Source organism: Mesocricetus auratus, unplaced genomic scaffold (assembly GCF_017639785.1).
Source record: "Mesocricetus auratus isolate SY011 unplaced genomic scaffold, BCM_Maur_2.0 Super-Scaffold_100004, whole genome shotgun sequence".
Lineage (NCBI taxonomy): Eukaryota > Metazoa > Chordata > Mammalia > Rodentia > Cricetidae > Mesocricetus > Mesocricetus auratus.
This window is the reverse complement of record NW_024429189.1, coordinates 75655060-75663771: the sequence shown is the minus strand read 5'-3', so window position 1 is coordinate 75663771 and position 8712 is coordinate 75655060. Positions and strand designations below refer to the sequence as shown.

At 35.3% G+C, this 8712-nt stretch overlaps 1 pseudogene; it reads left to right on the top strand.

The window, feature by feature from the left end:
* Positions 1-2006: 2006 nt before the first annotated feature.
* Positions 2007-2270, top strand: LOC121140218 (annotated as a pseudogene).
* Positions 2271-8712: the final 6442 nt, after the last annotated feature.

Genomic DNA, 8712 nt, shown 5'->3' with positions numbered 1-8712 from the left:
CAACCAAAGATTGGATTTGAACTATAATCTGCTCAGAACAATATTGAGGAGGTCAGCCGAGATGGTCCAGTCTCACAGAAACTGCTCAGAACAATTTTGAGTTGGCTAGCTGAGATGATACAGCCTCACAAACTACTCTAGGCAGGATTTAAGACAAACCCTGAACTTTCTCATTATGCAGAGACTGGACAACAAATGATACAGCTTGACAATTAAGCCAAAAATTTTTGTTTTCAGGATCCTCTAAAGATGACAGTGCCCCCAGACAGCAGGAAGTAACTTTAAGAACACAATGCCCACAATCCAAGAGGTAGGGTGGGTGGTTTTTGGTATTTCCATAGGCGACGGATATTTGTAAATGTTTAGAAAGATTGGTTACAAGTTGTTAGTGGTAATGGTCAAAACAAAGAGATTACAGATATGATAGGATAAAAAGGATAGATTATTAAGTCTACTGTGAAAAGAAAAAATGGATAATAAAATATTCTAAAAAGGTGGATTATTCAATCTACTTCTAAAGATGAGCTACAGGTTTGAAATATTTTACATTGGATTGCACTTTTGTACAGTGTATATAAATTCTGTATATTGATACAAATTTAAGATTAATCTTGTTAAAACATACTATACTTATATTTCTAATATTATTTAAGGTATTTTACCTGTTCAGCTCATTTAACAATGCAATGCAAAAGAAATTAATTGCATTTAATTTTGAAAGGAAAATAAGACATTTTAAAATCAGGTACTGACACTGTAACATCATTGGTTTACATGGTATAAAGTCATCTTAGCCACTTCTTTCTTTACCATATCTATCGTGTTTCACCTCACATTCTTTACAGCCATAAAAGGCATAAAGATTCTATAAAACATATAGTTATCACATAGCTTGCTAAATTAGTTTTAATACAATAATTCAGAAGGAGAAAAATAGAATATGCAACAAACACCAAAGGTAGAATTCAGATCAAATGATAATTAGAAATTAAAATCAAAAGGCAACCAGAAAACTCTTTTATTAAATTCAAGCATGCCAAAGGATTGACTAATTAATAGTTTATCTTAGAAGCTCTCACTAAGTGGTTTATATTGTTTCATAAATATTCAAATGCTAAATTATCATCTTAATTCACTTTGTTCAAAAATATTTAATGAGTGCTTTATATATGCAAGATATTATTTTGGCAAAGATGAATATAAATTTGAAATATAGACATTAATGAGGCCTCATTGTGTGCCACAGATCCCACCAAACATTGATTAAAATAGCTGGATAATCAATTTAATTTCATCTAGATACAGAGATAGGTATATGCATGAGAAACACAGGCAAGGTAGTTTCTGCTTTCCAATATAGGGGTGTATCTAAATGTTGTCTGATATATAAAAGTTGTACCCATTCTTATGATGTCCATATGTGTTCCCATACTCTCTAGAATGTTCTCTAAATGAGAAAATGGAAATATAGAAACTACTAAAAATAGATAGGTTGGAAAACTTTGGCTTTCATATTACAAATTCCTACCATCTAATGACTCACCCAGAAACATGGCCTATTTGTGTTATGAATTCATGTACTAACATTAGCACAGAAGCAAACCAGGAGTGGTCCTGTGAGAAGTATAGGAACTTTTAATTTCCAAAATGTGCCCAACTGTGCAAACATTTGGGCTAAATATATTTGTACCTATCTCCTATAATGACTCAAAGATTTTGTAACAATGTGTCATCATTACATTGCTGGTGTTTCTTATAGGATGCAGGAGGAAATGTAGCACTCAGTTAGGAACATGACCTTACTGATATACAACCATTTATATCCCTTAAGGAGCTTTGGATTTAATGTAAATACAAAAGTAGACAACTTTCACATTAATGCTTTGTATGGGCCACGTGGAGATAACATATTTAAAGAAAAGAAATGATAAGGCTGTTTTCTATTAAATTCATGACATAGAAAAATAAAAAAGTTCTTTCCAGACTTGGGCTTAGATCTTGGTGACATGGCTAAATATACAAAGAAAATTGGGATTGTTGGGAAATAGGGGGTACACTATGATGCTTCATTCCAGAAAATGGTGAAGTGAGCTAGAATGCCAGGCATACTTGAGCCTTCTGTGGCAAGACCAAGATGAAGTGAGAAGTGGTTGACATCTGGTTCTGTGGTTCCTACACAAAAACTAGCTAGCCAGGCCTGGACCTACAACACCACTTCTGCTTACAAAGCCAAGTCTGTTAGAAGACAGATGGAATTAGAATCAGAATAATTCATACATGGTTTACGTAAAAAAGAAAATATATAAGCACTTGAAGTGGCAAAGATGTTTATTCAATTAAATAATAGCTCTCATTTATCTTAACACAATCCCTTTTAATTTTCTTTTGAAACTTGGAATATTTATCAACACAATCATTTACTCCTCATCTGACTTACTACATTATTGCCTCATACCCTTGCAGACATTAATTTACTATGCAATGCTTGTATTCTGAATATCTCCATCATTGTAATCAGCATAAATATCTAAATGAGGAACACAATGACGACCCTGGCATTGTGCTACTTCTGCTTCCGAATGTCCTGTGCACTAAATGAAATTCCTTTTCAACTGTCTTCACATAGCTTTCGTCCTTCTGTGTAGTCTATACCAGGAACAAAATATTTATGCTCATGGTAGCTTCTTGTACTTTTTAGTTTAGTCTCTCTGTTCATTTATAACATTCCTCTAGGGTCTTCTTGCACATAGCTCCAACTTTTTTATTATTTCAATCTTTTCTCTCTCATGTCCACCCACAGACACTCTTAGATGATCTGCCCATACCACTACATTTTGGTTCATCATTTTTCCTTACAAAGCCCATGCTAGATCATAATTATGTCTCATCTAACCTTTCTCCTACTTAAGCATACATATTTCATTATTTATTTAAAAATTCTATCACCACAATGTAGAAAATGGAAAATACTTCTATATGAAGAAAGTTAAAAATTCAATACCTGTCTTTTTATTTTTATTTTTCTTTTTAAATTTAAATTTAAATCAGAAACATGGTTGCTTCACATGTCAATCCCAGGTCCCTTTTCCTTTCTCTCCCCTCCTGCCATGCCCTCCCACCAACCTCCCTCCTTTCCTCAGGGAGGGTAAGGCCCTCCATGGGGGTGTCCATAGTCTGTCATTTCATCTAGGGCAGGGTCTAGACCCTCACTCAAGAGTCCAGGGTGAAAGTGCATCACTCATTGTGGGATGAGAGTCCAAAGTCCATTTGTCTACCCGGGATACATACTGATCTACTACCCAAGGCCCAATAGATTGCCTAGGCCTCCTCACTGACACCCACATTCAGGGTGTCTTGATCAGTCCCATGCTGGACTCCCAGGCATCAGTCTGGTATTCAAGAGCTATCCATTGTTCAGGTCAACTGTTTCTGGGGGTTAAACCAGCCCAGTCTTAACCCCTTTGCTCATCAGTCCTCCATTTCTGTCACTGGGTTCCTTGAGTTCAGCTCAGTGTTTAGCTTTGACTGTCTGCCTCTGCTTCCATCAGTCATTGGATGAAGGTTCTGTTTCCCAGACTCTCTGGCCATGGGATTGTAGGCTGGCACTCCCTTATCTATGTCTAAAGTCCATATATGAGAGAGTACATACCATGTTTGTCTTTTTGTGACTTGGTTACCTCACTCAGGATGGTTTCTTCTACTGCTGTCCATTTGCCTACAAATTTCAGTTTCCCATTGTTTTTTTCTGCTGAATAGTACTTCATTGTGTAAATGTATCACATTTTCTCTATCCACTCTTCAGTTGAGGGGCATCTAGGTTGTTTCCAGGTTCTGGCTATTACAAATAATGCTGCTATGAACATAGTGGAACAGATGTCCTTGTATGAATGTGCATCTTTTGGACATATGCCTTAGAGTGCAAATGGTAGGCTGATTCCCATTTTTCTCAGGAATCTCCATACTGATTTCCAAAGTGGCTGTACTAGTTGGCACTCCCACCATCAGTGGAGGAGTGTTCCTCTTTCTCCACATCCTCTCCAGCATAAGTTGTCATTGGTATTTTTGATTTTAGCCATTCTGACAGGAGTAAGACATTATCTCAGAGTTGTTTTGATTTGCAATTCCCTGATGGCTAGGAATGTTGAACAGTTTCTCAAGTGTCTCTCAGCCATTTTAGACTCCTCTAATGAGAATTGTCTATTTAGTTCTGTAGCCCACTTTTTAATTGGATCCTTTGGTGTTTTGAAAACTTGCTTCTTGAGTTCTTTGTAAATTTTGGAGATCAGCTCTCTGTCAGATGTGGGGTGAATATCTTTTCCCATCCTGTGGGCTGCCTTTTTGTCTTGTTGACAGTGTCCTTTGCCTTACAGAAGCTTCTCAGTTTCAGGATGTCCCATGTATTAATAGTTGACCTCAGTGTCTATGCTACTGGTGTTATGTTCAGGAATGTACCAATTCATTCAAGGGTACCACCCACTTTCCCTTCTAAGAGGTTCAGTGTGGCTGGATTTATGTTGATGTCTTTGATTCATTTTGACTTAAGTTTTGTACATAATGATAGACATGGATCTATCTGCATTCTTCTACATGCCAGCATTCAGTTATGCCAGTACTATTTGTATATTTTTAGCTTCTTTGTTGAAGATCAGGTGTTCTTACATGTATGGGTTAATATCAGGGTGTTCAATTAGATTCCATTGGTCTACCTGTGTATTTTTTGTGCCAATACCAAGCTGTTTTCAGGACTACATCTCTTTGAGATATTTAGTCATACACGCAGAATGAGCATAGCTGCATTCTATAATTAAAAGTTAAGTTGTTCTGTATCTTCGTGAAGTTTGATAGTCTTCCTCCTAAAGCTCTTTTGTATTTGTACTTGATAGTGCCTCTAGATTATTTCTGTAACTACTATGAGTCAAAACTCTGTAATATTTTTCTAATTTATTGTTATTGTTTTATATAAGAATTAAGTAATCATTAATTTAAAATATTCTTCCTCAGATCTCACCAATTTCCAGGAGTTTCCATTTGTTTTCTTGGAACAACACTATCAGATAGACCTTAAATAATAATTCTATACCCTTGTTTTTAAACATTTCATTCGATTTGGATGTGTCTTCCGGGAAAATGCTAATAATGGAAGAAGTCTACGTCATTTCCTGCTTTTGATGCTACTAGGAAATACTCCAGAATTTTGACATCCCAAACTCAATTCTACCTACCTCATAGTAACATCTGTCTATATTTTTTATGTCTGCTCCCCATGTCTTTTCTTTAAGTTCCTTTATGTTGTTCATTTCAAAGGTAAATACTAGATTCATAATCATTATTTTATTCTGTAGTACATACAGAATAAAGACAGGGTATAAAGCCAACTAGTGTGACAGTTTGGTCTCAGAACTACAAAAATATCTTACTAGAAACTTCTCTTCTAGATACTACACATTCAGGTGTATTTGTGTACTGAATATAGAAAGAAAAAACACATGAGATACAATCACTTAACAAGCTTTGAAGAATTTTTATAACTTCATGCAAATTGTTTCACAGCAGAGATGAGAACTCTTTCCCCTTTGCTTAACCACAACTCTGTATGTGTTTGAACAAATGTTAATATCCCTCTGTTCCCAGGCCCAGGAAACCACAATTCATTTTATTTTCCCGCCTTTGTGAGCTTACAAAGGTCTGTTGTCCTATGTATGTGAAATCATGCATTATTTCCCCATTTCTAACTATTTTGTTTGCCTTGTGCCCTAATGGTTCATGTCTATTGTACAATAAGAACTAATTTCCTAAGGTCTGAATAATACTAACACGTCTTGTACTTTATATATATTTGGAGACATGTCTGAAACCTTTTCTTTATGCACTTACTCATATAATTAATTCTTTATTCTCGTTGTGAGACCTGCAGAAATAAACACAGCAGTTGAAATTTCTCATTAAGATTATATTTTATTTTTAATAATCACCAAGAAGATAATAGCTGGTTCACATGACAGTATTTTTTTTGAGTTCCATTAAAATACTTTAAATAATGGTCTCACTCTTTTACAGTGTTACCTAACACTCACATCCCTTATTTTCTCCCCTTTTTTGTAAGGAGTTCTTTTGGTTTTTTATAATGTCTATTTTATCAGTCATGAAGTAATATACCATGTTTTTTTTTTGTATTTCTCTATCAAGCGATGTTGGGCTCTTTCTTATGTCGTTTTTTGCTATCTGTGTATCTTCTTGGAATTGAAATTTATATCCATTTAAGTCCTTTGCACCTATTTTATTATGTTATTTATTGTTATTGAATTGTTGCGAGAGTCACTTGTGTATTTTAGATATTAATTTGTTTTTAGACACAATTTTTAAATAATTTTCTCTAACATTTATTTCTGGTTGTTTGCTATGCAGAAGTTTGGCTTTTAACTTGATGAAATTCCATGTATTTATTTTGCTTTTGTTCATTTTATTCTTGGAGTCATTTTAAGACATTAAGTGTTAAGAGTAGTGGTCCAAAGGTTTTATTCTATTTTCTCCTAAGAGTAATGGAGTTTGTTCCTTATATGTAGATACTTAATCCATTGTGAGTTATTAACCTTGAATGCCTGGAAGAAATCCTTCTTGGTCATGGTTCATGATTCTTTTAATATTCAGTTGAAATAAATTTCCTAGCATTGAAGGTATGATTTTATGAATATTCATCAGGAATATTAGACAGCAGTTTCTTGAAGTGATTTTATCTTGATTTGTTTTAGAATATTGCTTAGTTACTAAAATGAGTTGTATATTCTCTCTTAAGTTTGTTGGGAATTTGGGAAGGATTAATGTTAATTCTTTGGTAAGTTATTAGCAGCCCAAGTGATTCTCAACAATCTGTGACTATTTGAATATATACATACATATATGCATTTGTATATTTGTTAATTCAATGTCCTTATCAGTACAAATCTATAAAGATTTTTTTCTTAATCAAGTTTTTAAACATTATGTATCTCCAGAAATTATTCATTTTTCTAAGGTACCCAATCTGTTAGTCTGTTGTTTTCAGTCTACACTTATAATCCTATTTCCATGACATCAGTTGTGATGTGCCTCTTTTATGAATTATTTTATGTGGTTGATTCTTTTCTTTCTTTTCTTACTTTAGTTGCAGCTTTGCTAAAGTTGCTCATTCTTTCAAACTATGCAGCCCTTAAATTTACTTTTTTCCTACTTTGTCTCATCTCTATTTCATTTAAAGTCTAGTCTGTTAATTATTATTTCCTCTGTATTCTAGGTTTGAATAAATTTGTTTTTCATTTTCTAGTTATTTCAGTTACACAGTAGAATGTTTGTTTGGAATCTTTCATTGCTTGAAGGCTTATGTGACGTATGATAGATAAAAGACCCAGAAACAGATACTGGGCTTCAGTCTTCAAGTTCTAGTTCAGAAAAGCAAAGCAGGTAGACATGAGCTATTAACTTCTACTTCAGCTCAGACTAAAGGGGTGATCCTCAAAATGCTCCCGACTTTGTGGGTCCTTAGATTCACTCAGAATGCTATACTCTTCTAAATGTGGCTGGAGTCTAATTCTCAGACTGAATGCCTCTATCTGTTATACCTCTCAAATTCTGGAATTGAAGTAATTAGCTCCGATACACTCTGGTAGCTCAGGGTGCTCTTGAACTCAGAGATCTGTCTACCTCATAATCCCAAATCCTAGGATTAAATGTGTGTACCACCACTGCCTGATCTCTATAGGCTGAGGCTGTCTTTGCTTTCTGAATACTCAGGCAAGCACTGATAAATCAGAATTAATATAACATCACACTTATAACTCCCTAAATTCTCTGTATAGAATTTTTCTGTGGTATCTCATTGATCTTTGTAAATTGTGCTCTTATTCCTTTTAAGACACTTTCTAGTTCCTGTTTTGAGTTCTTAACTGGTTAATTTCTATGTATTCATGAATTTTCAATCTTTCCTTATGTTTTTTTACTTGTACTTTCATTCTTTGTGGTTGGAGAAGATATTGCATGTTATTTCATTTTTCTCAAATGTACTACAAAATGTTTAATGAGTTAATATTTTACCTATTATAAGGAGTCTTTCTTTTTGTTATTATTTATTTATTTTTTAAATTTGGAAACAATCTTGTTACACATGTCAATCCCAGCTCCCTCTCCCTCCTCTTCTCCTGCACCACCCTACTAGCCCCCTGACCCTCCCACCCTGTCACCACTCCCTTGCCCATAAGGGATATCCAGAGTCTGTCATTTCGTTCAGGGCAGGTCCTAGGCTATCCTCCAAGAGTCCAGACTGAGAGAGCATCCCTCTAGGTGGTATGGACACAAGGTCTGTTTGTATGCCAGGGATAAATACTGATCTACTGCCCAGGGTCCCATAGATTGTACAGGCCTCTTCACTGACACCCACATTCAGGGGGCCTGAATCAGTCTCATGCTGGGCTCCCAGCTGTTGGTCGGGGGTCCAAGTGCTTCCCCTTGTTCAGGTCAGCTTTTTCTGTTGGTTTCACCAGCCCATTCTTTACCCCTTTGCTCATCACTCCTCCCTCTCTGTCACTAGGTTCCAGGGGTTCAGTTCAGTGTTTAGTTGTGGGTGTTTGCCTCTGTTTCCATCAGTCACTGGATCAAGGTTCTAGAATGGTATATAAGGTAGTCATCAAACTCATTGTCAGGGATGGGCATTTAAGGTACTCTACACTACTGCTTAGTTTG